This window comes from Enhydra lutris, unplaced genomic scaffold (assembly GCF_002288905.1).
Source record: "Enhydra lutris kenyoni isolate GAN:26980312 unplaced genomic scaffold, ASM228890v2 scaffoldscaffold9, whole genome shotgun sequence".
Lineage (NCBI taxonomy): Eukaryota > Metazoa > Chordata > Mammalia > Carnivora > Mustelidae > Enhydra > Enhydra lutris.
The window spans coordinates 24,467,621-24,486,840 of NW_019154093.1; positions in this window are offsets into that span (position 1 = coordinate 24,467,621).

Below are 19,220 nucleotides of genomic sequence, written 5' to 3' on the forward strand. Positions count from 1 at the left end.
CCCAGCCAGTTTGGCGACTGCTCTCATTTTTGGCCACTGTTCCCAGTGGCTTAAAGAATCTGAAATGACCAGATGGTAGAGTTAAATTCCAGTTCAGTGTGACCACTGTTATGTCCCCTCATGGAAGACTTCTTCTCCAAAGCACACCCTCTGCCCCAAGTCACTGCAGCTAGTACAGCCCAAAGCTATAGGACAGGGAAGTAAAAGTTTGTGAATGGGGCCTGAGAAGTGCAAACCCTCCTTTAATCCCTTGGTTCTGGACACTTTATTCTGGCTGTGGTGGCAAAATCACCATAAATTGTTCCATTGTTTAGAGATTTTATTGCTTTCTGTAAGATAGTGCCCCATCGTATGAGGTATTACACTGCTGGCATGATGACTGATTCTTCAACCAACCAGAATTCCACCTTATGAGTACAGCAGCTCCTATAAAAGGGTACATCCTAAAACAAACGTATCCCATGGCCATAAAACAACCGTCTCCCGGTCTTCCTCCCTCCATTCCTCTGCAAAGCAAACAAAGAAATGTTACTACTTGAAGTTTTGCTTTCTGGGTGTATCTCCCTTCTCTACAGTTCTTGAGTGGAACTATAAAAAATGATAGTGCTTCTGTGTCAGTCCACCAGTCAGAGGTATCCGTGGACCTGGAGGAATGGGCTGTTGGAGGAGATGGATCATGGCAGGAGCGAGCATGCTGGGAATGTGAGCATCACGCCCCAGCCACTACTTGTGCCTTAAGAACCTATTGAACATGATCCCTGATGTGCCATTTTCATCTGCTAATGGAATCTGCTGGACGTGGTACTTTCTGGTTCAGTGGATTATGGAACACCCTGTTCATAATTGCCCAGCGAGGGGTGAGTGCTTATTTTGTGCCCCATTTTCAGTCCAACAGGGTCCAAGAGCAATTCAAACAATGTTTTCTAAAAAGAACATAATTATTCACTGAATAGAGCCTGGATATGCTGTCCGACTTCAAGGGCTTTTTACTGTGAGTCTTGTCCTGGGACTTGCTTTGAGTGCCCTATAGCATTCTGACCTTGCATTCTCATGGGATTCCTCCCCCACTGCCTGACTTGCATGTATCCTACTAACAGTGTCTATAGTGCTTGCTGTTTCCGACATTCTGATCCTAACCAAAGTGTGCTATTCATGTCATGGACTAGCATTTTGCCACCTGGATGGGAAGATGGTCAAGGTCTCTGTGGTTTAAACTGTGCCACGCATTAGAAGTCTTGATACCTCCTTGAGTCACAGAAAGTACACTGTCCTTCCCACCAGGTGAAAGCCAACTTCTTCTGATATTTCCTGATGCTTGGTAGAGAAAGAAAAAGCAGTCACTACATACCAAGGGTCACACGTTGTGACTTTTTTCAGTAAGGAGCCAATCTAGAACCACAAATATTGTTGGGGATACTGCCTATTTCTCTTTCTTTGAAGTCAATGCTGCCTTTCAGTGTCAATCACAGATGATACCAGGAGTCTCTGGCGGTCCCCCTCTGAGTTCCCTGGGCCCCATAAATAACCTTCTTCTTCCACTTTTGAGTTCAAAGCCCATTCAAAGAGACATTAATTCCATACTAACAAGTCTCACCTATTATTGATAAAGCTGTTGGAGAACATGGTTTTAGATCTGGGGTCAAGTGGGTTTGTTTGTATTTCCCCCCTTGGTATTTTGACTCCTCTAGTCACTGGCATAGTGGCACTGACTCATGCCTTGTCCGAGGACCCCACCACAACTTGTGGCACAGAGGAGCAAAAGCTACATGCTCCTTTAGGTGGAGGGGTCTGGAAAAAGAGGAGGAAGAAGTAGCTTTGTGGAATGAGTTTCTTTTGCTAGAGTTTCCAGTTACATGTGTCATCCCAGCTGGTAACTTTTTCTCCTCCCGTGGAGAAAAATCAGTGAGGAATGAACGAAGAGTCTGGCAGGACTAGTCTGGTTAGAATGTCTCCACATAAAGACACAAGTCTGGGGAGATGGTGGTTGTGCCCACATCCCTTCCTATCACTGGGACCCCCCACAACTGGATCTGTGTGTACCTACTGTGAACACAGCTTCTGCTTTGCATTGCTGGCTCTCATGCCTCATGGGTGGGCCCAGGCTCCCTGTGTGTATTTGGCTTCCAGGGCAGGCACTGAAGGCACATCTCCCGTCTTCAGTTCTAACAGTAGATAGCAGGACACTGTGTCCATCAATAGCACGTGCAATGGGAGCCTCCTCCGCCATGGGAAAGGGGGTTGGAGATCGAATAGCTAAAAAACTCAGTAATTGCCATTCCACTCCCCCAGCATCTACACATGCAGACACTCCAGATGGGGGCCAACTACTGGTTTGCTGATTTCCAACCTCTGTGTTCCCCTGCTTCTTTCGCTTACCAGCCAGGCTGCCTGGGTATAGGCTCCCACCATCTGTTTTGGAACTCTCCCTCAGGACATAACGTTTTGCCATCTGTCTCCCTGAAATTACGGCTACCCTGCCTCAGCCTGGGGCTCCATGCATTTCCTTGGGGCTCCTGTTTAGTTCAGAACCTCCGATGCTTACTGAGGGCTTTTGTTTATGTTGCTTTGCTTTGTTTTCTCACGAACATGTTGTGAGTGCTGCATGGTGTAGATCAAAAGTCATCTCCACCCTTCCCACAGTTATCTTCAGGGGGGTGGGGCTCACCCTCCTCGTTCATCTCCATTTGTGTTTCTCGATGTTATGGTAAGACAGCACGAGAATCGGTGTAAAGGAAGACCTTACGTGAGGAAACCTTTCTGTGACCCTGGTGAGGAAGCTCATGTCCCTTTCCTGGACCTGCCCGAGCCAAGCACTGCAGACAGGGGCCTTACCACATGAGGAAGGGATCCTGTCAGAGTCTGGAGCAGAAGTCCTAAATCCAGCTTTTGGCAGGTTGGCTCCTTCCAGAATTTCTGAGGATGAATCTGTTCCATCCATTCTTCCAGAAGCTGGCAGCTGTCAGTAATCCTTGACATTCCTGGGCTCATGGTGGCCTCACCCCAAGCTCTGCCCCTGACTTCGCATGACATCCTCCCTAGTGTGCCTGTCTCTTCTCTTCTTGTAAGGACACCAGTCAGATTAGATTGGGGCCCACCCGACTCCAGTATGACCTCATCTGGACTAGAAAGTCCCAATTCCAGATGAGGACACATTCACAGATTCTGAGGGCTAGGACATTCTTGTGGGGCACAATTCAACTCACAACAGTTGCAAAGTTCTGAAGAGATTTCTCTCAACTTAATTTCCTTAAACCTAATGCACTTGTGTTGTCTTTGAGATGAAGAGCCTCTTTTAGAAGCAGTTCCTCCTCTAAAATTTCCTATCTTAATTAGCACCTCTTTAAATAGCAAGATTCTACAAGCTACATGTCTCTTAGAAAAATGTCCTCTAGTTATTGGTGTAGACTGCTTCAACAAAATCAAAGGAACTCTTTGAATTCTGGCCCAGGGGAAAAAAAAATTTCCTGAATTGAACTACTAAGCTTCTAGGTAGAGTAGGAATTATTATATGGTAAGTTTTGTTTTTCAGGAATGGAAAAAAACCCAAACAAATAAAATGCCCTTCACATCTAGGGTATGGCCAAACCTCCATATAAGAAAAGAAAGATCCTACAAACATATTTATTTCAATTCAATGTTTATGTTTGTAAAAATCTTATTTTTCAATGGTAATAATAGCCTTTCAAATTTATTCAGTTAATGACAGTTTAAGTGTTGTCATGTCATGACTCATTTGTGTCTCAAAATGACTGTGAGAGTCTTCTATTTTACACGAAGAACATTGAGGTAGGGGTGCCTGGGGAGGGCCATCGTTTAAGTGTCTGACTCTTGGTTTCAGCTCAGGTCGTGATCTCAGGGTCACTGGATTGAGCCCCATGTTGGCTCTGAGCTCCACATGGAGTCTGCTTGAGATTCTCCTCTCTCCCTCTGCTCCTTCCCTGCTTGTGCTCGCTCTTTCTTTCTTTCTTTCTTTCTCTCTCTCTCTCAAGTAAATAAATAAATAAAATTTGGGGGGTTGGAGGGGGAGGGAAGGAACACTGAGGTAGACCAGAAAGATGGACTGACTTGTCCAAGATCAGATGGCTCAACAGCAATGGAGATAAGAGAACTGATTCTCAAGCCAGAAGTCCCCCCAAAATTCTACAGAGAAGGCTGGCAGAAGATATGGGCTTTTCTTTATTTTACTTTCTAATCCTTTGTTGAACTTCAGTTCAACAGTGTAATTGCTAAATAAATCTCTGTAGGCCAGGACTTTGCTAAGTACTGGGGATACATCGTGATTGCCCCCAGGTAGCTTACAGATGATATAGATAAACTCTTTCATTAGACCTGATGTTCTCACGTTAGACCTGATGTTCTCTGAGTATTGTGATAGAAGGGTGCCCTGGTGTGGGGGGTCCCACAGAGGGGCACATCTCCCTGATCTGGGAGAGGGGCCTCACAAGTTAGAAGACCCAAGCTGAGTCTTGGAGGACCAGGAGTATCAACCAGGTAGGATGGGAGGTGGGGATGGAGTCTGGATGCAGGGGAAGGGCATGGGTGAGCGCCTGGAGACATGGTACATGATGGGGCTGGATGGGGATCAGACTGTAAGGGTCTTGAATGAAGTCTAAGTGTTTTGAACTTCATTTTGGAGGGCAACAGAAGGTAATGGGGAGGAAGGGGGAATAGAAATTATTTTAAACCAGTGGCTATCAACAGGGGACAATTTGCCCCTTTTCCTCCTTCTCCCCATTCCTGACACTGAGCAGTATCTGGAGACATTTTGGTCGTTTTAGAGGGAGTTGCTACCATCTCATGGGAGGGAGATGCCATCTCGTGGGTAGAGGACAGGTATGCTGCTAAATATTCTGCAATGTATAGAACTGTTTCCTCTAACAGTGTTACCTGGCTAAGGCTGAGAAACCTTGTTTCAGAGATTTTATGTATGTATGTATGTATGTATGTATGTATGTATTTATATAGAGAGAGTGTGAACAGGGGGAGGGGCAGAGGGAGAGGGAGAGAATCTCAAGCAGACTCTACACTGAGAGCAGAGCCCAGGGCAGGGCTTGATACCACCACCCTGAGATCATGATCTGAGCCGAAACCAAGAGCCAGATGCTTAACCAACTGAACCACGCAGGCGCCCTCAAGAAATATATCTGATTTTTTTTTTCTGTTTTAGAAAGGAAAATTGGAAATTGCCTAAGAGCTGGGGAATTGCTACATGACCAAGCTACTTTGTTTATTTTAAACGTTCTTCCTCTATAATAGACTAAATATACATTATTTTCATATTCTGTTTGTGTTAATTCTTCCCCATGCTACAGTTTTCTGCAAGAGGGTGCCTGATGTGATCATGGGCTATGTGAAGGGCATCCCCTAGAGTTGGGTGGTGCACAAACTTCACCTTAACGGAATAGAATTTTAAATTAATCGCCCAAGAAGCTCTTCTCCTTAGTGCCCAGCACAAGCCTGGCAGAGTTCAGAATTTGATGAATGAATGAATGACCAAGTGAATGAATGATTGGCAGTTGAAAGAATGGGAAAACTAATTGCAGACCAGGTGATGCTGAAGGAGAAAGTTGTCATTAAAAATCCCGGCAAGGTATCATACCGAATTTCCGGAGTGCGTCGGAGTGGAAACAAACAGCTCCCTGCCAGGACCCTCTTGGCCAACACTTCAGAGCCCTGGCTGGCAAGGGGCCCTCAGAGTGGAGGCCGGGTTTAGAGCCTGGAAAATTACTAGGTTTTCTGGTCTCCTGGGTCCTCTGCAGCCTTATCAGTGCAGCTTTGTCAAGGTTTCCATCATAAACCCTGGGTGTGGGGCTAAGTAGCCCTATAAAACCTGACTCCGGGCTAAAGCTGGCAGGCACCGAGACTGCTAAGATGCAATTAGCTTGACTCAAGGAGTCTTCGGTTGGCTTCTCTGCTTAATTGGGAGAATGCAACCAAGAAATACAGAGGCTTGCTGCTCCTTCTGTCTCTAAGGACAGGCATAGAAAGTCTTCTGTTGCAAAGAAGGGAAACAGGCCCGTCCCCAATGTAGATCTCTGGGAAGAAGCAATTTGGAAAGGGCTGCCCACCAGGAGTTGGGAAACAGTGCTGGGCAGGTGCCAAAGGCAGCTCTGTGACCTGGGCCAGCCCCTTGCCCGCTGGCGAGGAGTGGGGTGGGGCCTTCATTTCCCCCTGGTCAAATAATGTGAGTCCTTAAGGCCTGCCTTGGTTCCTGAGTAGGGGGTGTTCTGGGATGGTGGCAGGAAAATAAAATGCTTGTTTAGAGCCATGTTTCACACTTAAGCCCTTTGCTCTCAATGGTGACATTTGTTCCTTTATTCATTCATCGCCTATTATGGCTTCTTTGTTTAGGCTGGCTAGTACAACAGTATCAGACTCCGCCCCAGAAAATAAGGACAGTCCTTGCCCAAGGTCACCTGGTTGGAAAAGCCCCAGCCTCAAGGGTCTCAATCTCCCCATTCTTAAATTTAGGAAAATAATAGCTAATTCCTAGCATAGGGATGATTGAAATTTAAGTGATAGGACTTGTAAAAAGATTGTAGCACTATGTCGGGTGAAAAGAAATAAGGGTTCCTTAAAGAGCGGTTTGATAGGACTAGTACTACTGCAATAGAAACACAGCATGCCAAATGCTGTCATCTGGGTATATGCAATGCTATAAAAATTCGGGGGTGTGAGTGCCTGTGTCTGAGAGGGGGTGGAGGTGGGAGAGGAGTCAGGGAGAACATCATGGAGAAGGTGATGTGACCTGAGAACTGAAAAATGGATTATAAGCTTTGTAGGCAGAGAAGAGAGGAAAGCACATTCCTGTTAGCAGGAACAGCATATGCAGAAGGACGCACAGTTGGGCTGGGGCACAAGGAGACATGTTTGTACCCCAATCACAGGGCTCAGGCTGGAGGGGGGCTTGTGATGTCATCATGGAGCAGAGCTGTCTGAATCCATCCTTTCTTCCTTCTTCTCCTCCCTGTGCCCTTTCTCATTTTTGCTTTCAGAACTTTGAAAAGAAAAATAAATACTATTTAATTCTGAATAATGTAGAAACAACTACCCAGTGTAGGCCAAGGACATGTTCAGGGATTTGGAAGGAATTGTGGCCTTGTTTTCTGCTCCCAAGTTGTAGAGCTGGAGATGTGGGCTAGGTCTGCTCATTGCTTTCTTATGCTGAAAAAAGAAAAATGATGCAAGTCTATGACTTCAGTGACTTGTAAACACTGGTAGTAACTTACACGCCAGTTTAATAAGTGGAATAATTTAACAACAGAAACGTTTACACTTTGCTGCCGCTACAGAGGCATTTACACCACATTCTCTGCTTTCTGTCCCTAGGCTAGCCGGCCAAAATACCTACCGGAGATGAAAGACTTACGTGTGATGTCACTGCCACAGGGTGTCACACCTAGGAAACAGAGTATGTTCCGAACTTAGAGTATTTTCTACCATGCAGATTTTGAGTGCCCAGAGAAGCTTCTTGGGGGACAGGACTAGTTCCCGGTCACACAGTGCAGTAGAGTTTGGGTCCCGGTGTTCTGGTCCCAGCTCTGGGCTTAGGGCTCAGGGATCTCCCGTGGAGGGCTTTGAGCAGCTAGTGAGGACCATCAGAGCTGACTTCCCACCCCTCCTATCTGCTCAGCCCTCCACCCCCACCTTCTACCTCACTGCTTGCCCTGCCGGAGGGCTCACTCCTATAAAGTCCTCTTAAAAATCTTTTATGACTCTTGAGACCAGGCTCCCAGCCTACCCTGCACCATATGTGGGCTTGTTAATCCCTTAAAAGGTCCACGGACAGCACATCTTGGGGATGTAGGCCCAGATACATGGGGAAGCCACGGCTGTCCCTTGGGGACAATGCGAGTAGATGTCCCCTCGGTGAGGGGCAGGGGTTCACAGAGAGTTGGAAGCAAGCAAGGAAACAAATGCATTGTGAACACCTGGTGCTGCTGACCACCGTGCTGGGTACGTTCGTATCTGAAATCTCCATTCAAAGCCTGCCTTGGTGTGAATAAATACCTTGGGCAATTCTCTCCAGTTTCCCAAGTCTCAGCACCTGCCTGTGTCAGATGGGAGAGTGATGCTGACCTACTCCCAAGAGCGGAGAGCAAACCCCTTAGCTCCTTTGAGAGCCTAAGGTTTGACTCGTCCCCCTTCCCTGCTCAGATTTGGAGAAGACCCTTAGAGGAAACATCAAATTCCTTTCGCTCACCTGCTGACGTGGGGCATGGGGTACGAGCTCTGGATCTCGAGTTAGGACAAAAGCCAGGTATGTACCTATGTTGGAAGGTTGTTGGGTCAGAAGATAACATTGATTCCAAGGAAAGCAGCTCCTACTTTCTCCCTTTTGTATCTGGGAACGGACGGTCAGGGTGTCAAAGTTTATACAAGTCTGGAAAAGCTGGAGAGACAGGGAAAATATCCCTAAAGCTTCCTCCTTCTCCACGGTCAGGCACTGTGGATGTGTCATCTGTTCCTGGGTTGCCAACAGGAAAGAATGCCGGCTTTGGAATTAGGCAGGTCCCACCCTGGCACACAGGGAACACTGCGTAAACACCAGTTCCCCCTCTCTCCGGCCAGAAAACACCCCAGCCCCCTGAGGATGGCCACCCAACCCCCAGGCGCAGCTCAGTCAAGTCCCCATAAAATCCAGCTCCTCTGAGCCCAGCTTCAGCAATTACAGCGAGCTGATTTGTCACATTGTTCGAATTATGGCAATATGAAAATACAGAAAACCCACCAGGAGCCAGCCTTTTCCCATATATAAAACGGGGTTACGATCCCATATAAACTTTTAAAAGAGAATACTTTAGTTTATTTCTTCATGCATTAAATTGGGCAAGAAAAAGAAGGAACAAGAAAAGAAAAGAGAACACACTGGCAAACAACCTGATTGGAGCCAACACCCCTGCTTCTTCGTCCCTCCACTCCCTTCTCTTTATTTTCATTTTCTGTCTTCCTAGCGTCTCAGATCCGGTGCCCACACGCCAGTGGGCTGCGGCTTTTCAGGGGCTTCAGAGTACGGCTGCCTCCTAAGGACCCCTGCAATTCATCCTCCCTTCCCCATTTCCACTGCATCAGTCCCCAGCATCCCTGCCTTGGACCTTTGATCTCCCCAGGTCTGTTCAGGCTAAAGCCAGGGGGATGGATGGTGGGGCAGCAAGGCAGGGGGCATAGATCTGAGCATGTTTTCCCTGTGTAAGACCTTCAGAAGCCCCTCAGAGCCTTCCGGAGAAAGCCCTGCTAGCTCTCCACCTTCCAGGACTGCGTCTCCAGCTTCTCCCCTTTCTCTCTCCTTTGCCTTGAGCTTGACCCACTCGGCTTCCTCTGCCCAGAAGGCTCTGTCCCCTAAATATCCCCTAGCATGTTGTGTCCTCCTCATTGCTTACATCCCAGATATTTATATAGAGCTTCCTCTGGGAAAATCTTGAAGTGATTCTTAGTCTGATGAACCTGTTTTCACTTCTTGGCTGTGAACTCTACTGGGGCAATGAGCAAAATATTTTGCTCATCATTATATCTCCAGGATTAACAAGTGCCGCCCTATAAGGCAGCCCCTTGGAAAGCATCCGCTGTGTTGTGATGATGGACTTCAGTACCCATCTGCGTTCCTCCACCACCGATGCCCAAGGTCATTTCAGTGGTAACCTTACCACCATTCTCATCTGTGAAATGGGCATAAAGGTACCTACTTCGTGGTGTGGTTCTGAGAATCAGAGAAAAGTTTCTTCAGCATGCAGCACACAATGAGGGATTTCATTTATTGAGCGCCTACTCTTATTACAAGGTTTACCGAAGAAAATTTCTTTCTAATGCCATGACCATCAGTCATGATGGCTATTGCAACACTGGCGAATGCTCACCAGGGAAGCACAATAGTAAATTCCTCGATTGGGGCCCTGTTTACAGTTGGAAGGGAAGCACTATCAGTTGTTAGTTTTCAAATGAGACCTCCTCTTGGATGGCAGCACATGAAAAGAATTGCCTGGGCGTGGGTCCAAGGTTCTGTATGCAACACATGTGGTGATTCAAATACAATTTCATTTACTCATGACCCCACTGTCAAAAACCCACATCCAATTAAAGAGGCACAAATGCTTAGCCTTTATGGCAAAGGTGTAAAGAAAATGCTAATTGTGTGATTTACTAATCCTGCGGCTAGTCCTCTCCCCTCTGTGCTTTCACGTCCATCCTTCCGTAGGGAACAGCAGAGGTGGCTAAGGGTCAGGGGCCCCTGGATGAGCATGGGAGATTTTGCCAATTACCAATCTTCTTACCAAAACCTCCTGGAATTTTGGATTTGGGCAAAGCATTTGAGATGGTGTCTGAAGAGATTCTTCTTCTCCTTCTTCTTCTTCCCCTCCTCTTCCTTCTTCTTTTTAAGATTTTTAAAGTTTATTTATTTGAGAGAGAGAGAGAGCATGGGAGAGAGAGAACGAGAGAGAGCACGCATGCACAAGCAGGAGGGAGAGGCAGAGGAAGAGGGAGAAGCAGACTTCCCACTGAACAGGGAGCCTGAGGTAGGGTTTGATCCCAGGACCCTGTGATCATGACCTGAGCTGAAGGCAGATGCTTAACCCACTGAGCCACCCAGGTACCCTGAAGGGATTCTTGGCAAAGTGGGCTGTCAGGAAATCAGAAGCTTAGAGATTGAAACCAAGTTACAAGATTATTAAAAGATCCTTTTGCAATGGTACACTATGTTGCAGCTTAGACTGTATGTCCCCCGAGGTTACCTCCTGGGATCTTTATGCCAAACTCTGATACTGTATGAGCTGGGATCATCCAATTCAGTTTACAGAAGAGGAACGGGGCTCAGAAATTTGCCCAAAGTTGATCAGCTGGTTGATAGCACTGCCAAGACTTAATGTTGCTTTTCCCACTCAAAGCCCTCTTTTTGTTGTCCTGCGTTTCCTTCTTCCAGGCAGGCTGAGTTCTGAGTCCCTGTTCTTATCCCTGCCTTCTTTCTCAGTCTGGAGTTCTGGGGAGGGAGGCATGCTTTCAATAGCCCCACCCCTACCTGGTCCATCTAGCCCAATGAAGCCTGCCCTGCCGGCCTCCCAAACACAGCCCAGCATTCCTGCACACTTAAGCCTACAGCACTCGTCTTGTGTGCTTGCGTGTAACAAGTAAGTGTGATGCAACGTGGTCTGAGCCATAGCGAAACATGATTTATTTTTCAGGCTTCTGTTTAACTACACAGTGTCAAGAGAGTGCATTGGATGGGGGTGCATCTAGCAATAATTGACTAGCTTCTAGACATTTTACTTCTCAAAACTGCATAAAGTATGTATTCTTATCCCTGCTCAGTGTGACACATTGCATTAGGGTAAAAAGCAGATCCTGGCTGCACAGGGAGAGGGAAGGTCCTAGTGCATTTATGGAGTGCCTAATGTATGCTAGTACTTCACAAATTTGCTAGTACTTGTTGAAGCCTCACAACATCCTACAGACAAAAGGATGGATGATCCCATTTCACAGATGGGGAAACTAAAGTTTAGCTAAGTGAAATAATAAGTTCATTCAGGAAATACGTGGAAGCCCTTGATTTGGTCCAAACTGCAATTTCAGAAGACTGTCCCAAACCAGAACTTGTGGTCTGTCTGAAGACAGGATGTCAATCCAGGGCAGAACTCTCTGGAAGACAGGGATGAAGTAGAAACAGACTGCAACTGTTTTTTCTTTTTTTTTTTAAAGATTTTATTTATTTATTTGTTGGAGAGAGAGAGAGAGAGAGCACAAACAGGGGGAGCAATAGGCAGACAGTGAAACAGGCTCCCCGCTGAGTAAGGAGCCCAATGCAGGACTCGATCCCAGGACCCCGGGACCATGACCTGAGCCAAAAGGCAGCCGTTTAACTGACTGAGCCACGCAGGCATCCCAGCCTGCAACTGTTAAGACAAAAAAAGAAGGAAGGGAATATGAGGTGTCAAACAAATAAGAAACAATTGGGATACAGTTATAAGGAAAATACAGGAAAAATTCCAGAAGCCAAACTCTTATAGAGCTGTTTGCAACGAGAGTGGTGGGAAAGTTACCCTCTGGCCTGAAAAACTGCAAGTTTTGGGGAAAAATTTCATATTGAATCACAGAAACTCTTTGAAGAAAAGAGTCTTTCATTTATTTAATTGGCCTGTTCATGCTCATCAAGCCTCTACCAAGAGCCAATACTATCCTTGGCACGGCAAGTTTGAAGTTGGATGAAACTCAGTTCCCGCCCTCAGGCCACACATTATTGAAAGGTTAAGGGAGAGTAGGGTCACATGTTCCTCTGGGGAGCTGTGTCCATACTGATAAATCCTACAGTTTTGGAAAGTGCAGCATCTGAGGGTTCATAAAGGACAGAGCAACTCTGGGGAAATCACAGAAGGCTTCATAGAGGAGGTGATGGGAGCAGGACCTCAAAGGAGAAGTAAGCATTCTCCAAATGGAGATGTGGGCAGAGCACCATATAGGCAGAAGGAAGAGCATGGCAAAGGCACAAAAGCAGAAAGGGACATGGCAGATTCAGGGAAGGGCGGGTCAGCTGTACATTCAGTGCATGGAAAAGTATATCATATGGCTGTTTTGGGTTTTCAATGCCTCTATCCCTGAGTCTTGTGCTTGGAACACAGAACAGAGAATACAGACCACACCAACCGAGACTGGTAAATGAATGCAGGTGGCCAAGTATATAAGGAGAATTAAGCCCTTTGCTGCCAATAGATTTCCATACAGAACTTCATCTCACCCAATGTTTTAATCAGTGTCAGGGCAAGCAAGCTGTCAGGATGCCCGGGGGTGGGGGGCGGTGCAGCTCAGCCCAGTAGACTCTGTTGCTGGAATGCCCAGGTCTGGAGCTGGCCCCTGCTTTTTACTGGTTGGGTCACCTGGCGGCCTATGTGTGCCCCACTTTCCTCATCTGTAGAATGGGGATAATGGTAGTACCAATCTCCTAGGATTGTTTTGAGGATTAATCTTGGCCCTTTTGTGGTTGTGTTATGCCCTGTAGGTCTTTCTGAACTTGATGGAATCAAACATGACTCATGTTGTCTATCCGCTTACAGTTTATTCCCAACATTTGGAAGCACATAGGATAATTATTTGGATGGGATCTCAGACATCTTTTTGCCCAAATTCCTGGGTTTGGGAAATTAGCTAGATTACTGTGCCCTTGAGCAAGACAACCGTACAATGCATAGAAGGTGATGTGTGACGTAAGGATGTAACCATGTGACGTAAAGCAACACTAATCGTCACACTGGGTCCTCACGATGTCCTAGCCCTGTCCTGCTTTCCAGATGTCGACTTGTTCATCTCTCACAACAGTCTCATGAGCCAGCAACTGTGATCGTTTCCATTTTACCAATAAAGATGCAGATGCATAGAGACGTTGTGTGAGCTTCCCAGAGTCACAGTACACGGTGGAGGCTGGATTTAAATCTAGGTGCTCTGGCCCCAGAGCTACATGCTCCTCCACTGTGCCTTCATGCCATCATATCTCTCTAGAACAGTAGCAAGCATGGCTACACTCTTACTACTGTTTCAGAGCTCTCTGCAGACGTTAGATAAGACCTGGGAGCTATATAACTTGTGCAATTAGAACTATAAAGGGCTGTCATGTCACATGGTTATGGAGCATAAACATGTGTGAAATATATAAACTATAGAACAGGCAACCCAGAAAACTTGATGGAAAATATTATCTCAGTTACCTTGGTCTGTTTCTGTCTCACTTTATGCTCTCGACTTGAGCTTATCACTTGTGGCCACATTGCTGGGAAGGACTGACCTCACAACACGGTCAGTGGTGTCCACCAACAGGGCATGCTTACTGCCCTGGCTTCAGGGAGGGACCGATTGAGCCCATTTCCATCTGCTCTCCTTCTGGCTAGCCTCACTCTTGGTCACCCCCTGGAAGGAAGGTCAGCTCATCTCAGGGCCAGAAGGAACCCAGGATCTCAACAGTTCCTGAGAGTTCCCCCAATTCATTTTGCTTCTATCCTCCCCCAGATCACCCTCTCTGGAGCTCATTTTCTTCTTAGGATATCTCAACCTGGTTTGGGGGAAAAAAAACCACCATAACGAAGAGCCTGCATGAAATACTGGGAAAAATTCTGCCCAGGAGTTCAGAAATCAGGCTCCCAGGCAGGGCTGGGCTACTGACTCACTGGGTTTTCTGGGAAAGTCACCACTCCTCTGCAGGTCTCAGTTTGCCCATCTGTAAAATGAGGAAGTTGGATCCAGGACTGGGAAGTTTCTTTCTGGCTTAAACACTTAAAATATAACATCCATCTACTTGGGGCCTAAGCTAAGTATACTCCACAATGTTTAACACATTCAGTTAAAGTTAAGCGTTTTATCTGACATAACATTTACCTTCTCCTGGGGCCAAGACTCCCTACTATGCTTCACAGGCATTTCCCGTGATAGTTTTGGTGGTTTTGAAAATAGATCTACAAAATCCCTTGAAATTCCTCCTTCTAATAGTTGCAGCCTGATATTCTGCTCTGTGTAATTTCCAAAATGAGGTCACAGAAGGCATCACAGATTCTTGGGGTTGGATGGCTTGTTCTGGAGGAAGCCAGCCACCATGTTGTGAGGCTACTCAAGCAACCCTATGAAGAGGTCTATTTGGTGAGAAACTGAGACCCACCCCCCTTCTCCCCCCCACAACACTGTCAACAGCTATATGAGTGAGCTACCTTGGAAGCCAACTCTCCAGCCTCAGTGAATCCTTCATGTGACTAGAGCCCCAGCTAACACCTTGACTGCAACCATTGGAAGACCCTGCCAGGACCATCCAGACAAGTTGTTCCTAGATTCCCAACTTTGAGAAATGGCATGATATGATAAATATTTATTGCTTTAAGCTATGAAATTTTGGGGTGATTTGTTACACAGCAATAGATCATGAGCGCAGTGCTGGTGGTTGCCCTTGTTAGCAATGATGGTGATGGCATCACCTGGAAGCCTCGACCAGTGTTGCTATAAATTTCCTGTCAAGAAACGGATTGAATGATTGCTGTTGGTCTTTGGTCCAGGAAGGATTTCCAAAGGCGTAATCTGGGGCTCCCTAGCTTCCATCCCAGACTTTGATCCAGTTGTGGGAAATCATTCTGTCCCGGGACTAGGAAATGTAAGTGGCTTTCTCTAGCCAGCAGATGGATTTCTTGAAACATATGACTCTTAACTACAGTTTCCTCTCTGAGCTCATTCCCTAGTCTAGGAATAGCTTTTCACATCCCATGTCTACATGGCACCACATTGGTCTTTGTGACCCCAAGAGAGCTCTGTGATCGATTAGATTTGTCTGCTATGAGTGCGAGAGGGAGGGTAGCGGCATGCAGTCAGATAACCTCAGCTTTTAATACAAAACCTGGAGTTTTATCTCTTAATCCTTTCTCTGGGTCACCTACTGTTATACTTCCTGTGGGATAATGGAAAAGGCATGCTTTGCTGTTATTATTGGTGTACGTGTTCCTTAATGATTTAAAAAATCCCTGGCATTTGGAAATGTTACACTTCAGAATACAGTCAGCTGCCTGGTCCCACAGAGTCTCAGTGACTGTCAGGTGAGTTGGTGCAGGGGTCTGCATTAGTTCCTATTGTACAAGGGAAATGGAATTGTACAATGGAATTGTACAATGGAAACTCAGAACACACCTACTGCAAGGACTGGGGTCATTCTGTTTTGCAGCTAAATGTCTGTCTTCGATATTATTCTATATAGATTTAGGCTTACAGAATATTGTAAGGCTTAAGGTTCAGCTCAAAACTAAAAGCTTCTTCCTTATTGCCATACTGCTTCGAACGGCTAAGGAGTCCAGAACATTTTGCTTATCAAGAAAGCAAATATGCCAGACATACTGGGAGTGGGATTGATAGGAGGTCTCCCCAGGGCTGAGCCTTTTTGCCTTCCCCTACTTTGGTATCATCATAAGAACAATTGAAAACTGACTTCTGGCATTTTTTAAGCAGTTCCCCATATTAAGATGATTTTTGCAGCTGGTGAGGCTTCCCTATGCCTGATGACCTTCAGTACCACAGCCCCTGTGGGAGGTGTTGGGTTAATGGCATGCATCAATTTGGTTGGGCTGTGCCCAGATGTGTGGTCAAAGGCAGGCCTGGATGTTGCTGTGAAGGTGGTTTTTTGATGAGATTAACTTTTAAATCAGTGGGCTTTGAGTAAAGCAGATTGTCCTCCATAATGTGGGTGGGTCTTACAGAATCAGTTGAAGGACCTAAGAAAAAGCAGGTTGACCTCCCCACCATGGAGTCTGCCTCCAGACTGTTTTTATATTTAAGCTGAAATGGTATGTCTTCTCTGGGTCCTGCCTGCTGGCCTCCCCTGAAGACTTTGGACTTGCCAGCTGTCATAATTTTGTGAGCCAAGTCCTTAAAATCTCAATCTCTCATATATATATGAAGAAAATTATAAAGAAGATTAAAAAAATCATCTGTAATCTAGACAAACTAGACCACTAGTTTTAATATTTTGGAATCTCTCCTTCAGGTGCTTTATGGTCCATTTTTCTTTGCCCATGTGACCAAGCTCACGATCTAGGCTGAATAACAGTAACAGCAACAAATAACAACATCTACATTTACTAATCACTTGCCACATTCCAGGACCTATTTTAAGTGCTGTACAGGTGCTAGCTAATTTAATCCAGACACAACCTCGTGAAGGAGGTGCTGTTATTATTGACATTTTACAGAGGAGAGAAATGAGGAGTAAGGGAAGTAGGTAATTAGCCCAGGGTTCCACAGCTGGTAAGTGGTGAAGCCAGGGTTGGGACTCCTGGTGTGCAGCTCCAGGTGCAAGATGCGGAAGGAAAATGGGAGAGAAGCAGGAAAGGAAGTTGGAAGCTCTTTGGCCACCACTCCTTCCGTCTTTGGGAGGTGGGTGTGAAAAGTACACAGGTTTTGCAGGCAGTGAATCTGGCTTCAGGTCACAGCTCTGTCATTTTCTAATTTCCAGATGTGAGCAAGCTCACATTCAACCTTTCATTATCTCCATTTACAGATGAGGAAACTCCCTTTCAGCATTGCCTTGAAGATGAGAGATAAGATACTTGAAATACCTGATGTGATACTTCATGATTGCTCAAGAAATGGAAATGATGGGGATTATTGATGAAGATCTTGCAAATCCAAGAAATGACAATTCTCAGATGCAGCCCTGCAGGGGAGTGGTGGAAGCATTGGTAAGTAGGAGTCTGAAGCAACAAATGGGACAGTGATGTAAGCGATTCAGGATCAAACACCAGTATGTGTGTTACTTTGTACCGAGCCTCTCAGAAGGCTGCAAAATCCTTCAGGGCAGGGACATTCCTCTCTCAGTCAGTCATTCATTCACTAGCTCATTTATTCAACAAGTATTTCTTAAGTGCTTGTGCTCCAGGCATGGGTCTAGGTGTCTGGGCTATGTCGGTGAACAAAATCGCGAATACCTCTGCCCTCTTGGAACTTACATCATCATGGGATACGATAGCAGACTGTACGTGTAAACACGAAGGTACTGATTATGTTCTAAAATGACAGGTGTTGGGCTGCCTGGGTGGCTCAGTCAGTTAAGCATCTGTCTTTGGCTCAGGTCGTGATCCCAGGGTCCTGGGATCAAGTTCTGCGTCAGGCTCCTTGCTCAGTGGGGAGCATGCTTCTCCGTCTCGCTTTTCCTCTGTGCTCTCTATCTCAGATAAATAAATAAAATCCTTATGATCTCAGGAAACAAACTGAGGGTAGCTGGAGTGGAGGGGGGTGGGAGGGATGGGGTGGCTGGATGATGGACATTGGGGATGGTATGTGCTAAGTGAGCATTGTGAATTGCATATAACTGATGGTTCACAGACCTGTACCCCTGAAATAAATAATTCATGAAATGTTAATACAATAAAAACGTAAAAATAAAATAAAATGACAGATGCTGTAAGAAAAATAAAGCCAGTTGGTGGGACTGAGAAAGCTGGGGTAGAACCATTAACATTGTAAAAAGAAGTTAACATTAGAAAAAAAAAAAGAGTTTATTTATTTATTTGTTTGAGAGAGAGAGAGCATGAGCATGTGTGTGCAGGGGAAGGGGTGGAGGGAGAGGTATAGAGAGAATCCCAAGCAGACTCGTGTTGAGCTCAGAGTCGGGTGTGGGGCTTGATCTCATCACCCTGATATCATGACCTGAGCCAAAATCAGGAGTCAGACACTTAACCGACTAAACCACCCAGGTGCTGCAAGACAAGTTAATGTTTGACTAGAGTCTTGAAGGTGGAAGTCATGGATATATCTTGCAAAAACTTGAGGCAGAGAATGGCAAATATGCCCGGAGGTCTGTGTGGCTGGAGTAGAGTGACCCAGGAGAGCAGCAGGTGGTGAGCTCAGAGAGTGACAAGACATAGGACTATTGGGACTGTGGCCCATGGTTAAAGCAGAATGAGGAGCTCATGGGCGTTCTGGATAGAGAACGAGCTTTTCGCCATCTTATTTACTAAATGGGTCATTCTGGTAGCTCATCTGTGGTTGGATCATAGGTTCAAGCCTGGCAACAGGGAGTCAACTAGAGGGGTGTTGCGTAAACCCAGGCTAGAGATGCTGACCCCTCAGAGCGGGTGGCAGTGGAGGGGTTGGTGAGTGGTCAGGAGCTCCATATGCTTTGAAGGTAAACCCAGTGTGGTCTCCTGCTGGATTGGATGTGGAATAGGAGGCCAGGAGGGAGGGCAGAGCAATTATGAACAACTGGCCTGTCAGACTGGCAGGGCTGAGTTGTTCTAACAGAGATGAAGAAAAGTGGAGAAGCAGCAAGCTTTGGGAAGAAGATTGGGAGCTCACACTTGGAGATGCTGAGTTTGAAATATCTATTAGGCATCTTAGAGAGATGCTGAGTAGACAGATATGTGAGATGGATTGGCAGAGAAGGCTGGGTTAAGGATGAATAGTTAGGACTTGTCAGGGTGTGGTCTGTAAAACCATGGCACTGCCTCATATGACATGAACAAGTATCTATCTATTATCTGTCTATATCATCTATCAAGAGAAAAGATGGGAAGAACACTGAGAATGGAGCTCTGTAGCTCCTCCCCACCCCCCCAACCCCCCTGCCAAATTCAGGAGGAAGAGAAAAGAGAAGAAGCCATCAGTGAGATGGGTGGGGAAATCCAGAGAGTGTTGGAAGACAAGAAAGAACATCAAAGACGAAGGAGTAATTAAGTGTGAAGCATTGCTGTTAGGTCAAGGTGCCCCATCACTGGGTTTAC